Raw genomic sequence first — 2,138 nt, 5'->3', positions numbered from 1 at the left:
GCCACTTTCATTACAAAACATATATTCAAACAATAAAAGCTACTATAAATTCATCCCAATGATTTCCAGGCCCTAGGTGGTGTTTTAGCCATGTACTTCAAGGTCTTTCTTGATGGGCTATTAATTATTATTCTCGATGGCTGTGATTGACTGGCGCTGCTGCTGCATTTAGCTCTCTTGAAGGAGGTTTGTGACTGTTAGGTCCCTCCACCTTGTGTATTGCTCTTTCTCTTTGGCTGAGTTTTTGTTGCTGCTTTTGCTGTTGCCTTTGCTGCAATCTTGATGGGGTTTTTGGTCCTAATTGTGCCACACTTTTCTTGCCCTGTTGAGCTGCATCATTCTACAACCAGTAACAAAAAATAGAGATATCAACAAATTGGTTTCAACAAATTGGTAATAATCAATTACATAGTCTAAATTATCTTTAATCCATAGAAGCATAGTCTAAATTGATATCAACAAATTTATCTTTTTTGCTGAGGCCTCTACCCTACGTTTTCTAGGACAGGTTCTTTTATTGTGACCAAGTGCAAAATAGTAGGAGCATTATTTTTGTTATTGTCCAGCCTTGGATAATTTAGACAATGGTCCATTGTTCCGTGGCTCATCACCAGCCTTGTTCCCGCTTAATTTAGGATGCCTTATTGGTTTCCTAAAGACTGGTGGTAGCACATTATCATTCTGAATCCGATCCCACAGATTTGGTCCATTAACAGGGTAGATTACATGTTGATAACAATCCACATAGGTCTCTGATAAACCCCAATTTTATAGTTTATCTTGTGCTTATTTTAGGGGATTTTATCACCTTTTCCCACATTTATTCAATAAAATAGCATGATTTTGCAATTCTCCCTTGATTTGTGCTTAAATGTGAAGACATGCTTTTTAGGCCTTAAAATAGCTAAATTCAATTTAATTTAATTCTATTCGATACCTTGATGTATTTTTTGAGTGATTTCAGGTCCATAAGGCAAGTATTGGATGGAAGAAGTGAGGAGAAAAGCATGCAAAGTGGGAGAACTCATGAAGAAATGAAGGAACCGTAAAGCTGTCAAGTCCGACCTCTTCGCACTCAATCAACCATAACTTGAGCTACAGAGGTCCAAATGAGGCGACTTCAGTTGCGTTGGAAAGCTAACATCCGGGGCTTCAAAATGATATAAAATTTTTCATATTTTACTTTGCGTTCAGGGGCACGCATGCGCCATGTACGCGTGCGCACCAACGCTGCTCGTGGCCCACTAAAGTAAAATTGCCCCCAGCGATTTCTGAAGCACTTTGGGCCCAACCCAACTCATTTCTAATGCTATTTCATGCAGAATTCAAGCTTGGGCAAAGGAGGAGTAATTGTTTGAAGTTTTTGCATCATGTAGTTTAGTTTCTAGAGAGAGAAGCTCCCTCTTCTCTCTAGAATTAGGATTAGAATTTCTTAGATCTAGGTTTAATTCATGCTTTGATTTACTTTTCCTTTACAATTTCTTGTTCCTCTACTCTTTCTCTCTCTAATTTTGTATTTCATTCTTGTAATTGCTTTTGTTGTTGATGCACTCTTTCTTCTTCTATTTTCTTTTAATGTAATTTATGATTCATGTTCTTTAATTATTGATTTGTTTTATTGTTGTTTAATTCCTTGCAATTGGTAGTTGGTAGATTTATAATTCTTACACATTTACCATGCTTTTCATTTATACCCACCAAGTGTTTGACAAAATGCTTGGTTGGGCTTTAGAGTAGACTTTGAGCATTCTTGGCTTGGAAAGAGTAATTAGGCAATCTTGAGTCATGAAAACCCAACTTATGTTGGTGATCTAGAGTTGTTAGCTAGTATTGTTTCTATTGACGCTAATTTTTTGCTAATTTAATTAGTGAGTTGATTAGGACCTTTGGATTGAGATTAGCTAGTCTTGTTAGACTTTCTTCGAGTGTGAAGATAATATGATACCTTTTTCCATCTTCGGGGATGACGTAATAAGATAAATTCTTGTTTATATTTGTGATATGATTAATTAATCTTGTTTGAAATTCTCTCATGGAAGATAACTTGTACCTTCTTCCATTTGTTGGAGTTGACTAAATAAGATGAATTGATCATTGTATGACTAGGATAGAAAGCCTATATTCTCAATCTTTGCCAT

Source organism: Arachis ipaensis, chromosome B03 (genome assembly GCF_000816755.2).
Source record: "Arachis ipaensis cultivar K30076 chromosome B03, Araip1.1, whole genome shotgun sequence".
Taxonomy (NCBI): Eukaryota; Viridiplantae; Streptophyta; class Magnoliopsida; order Fabales; family Fabaceae; genus Arachis; species Arachis ipaensis.
The sequence above is the reverse complement of the archived record's forward strand: the minus strand, read 5'-3'. Positions refer to the sequence as shown.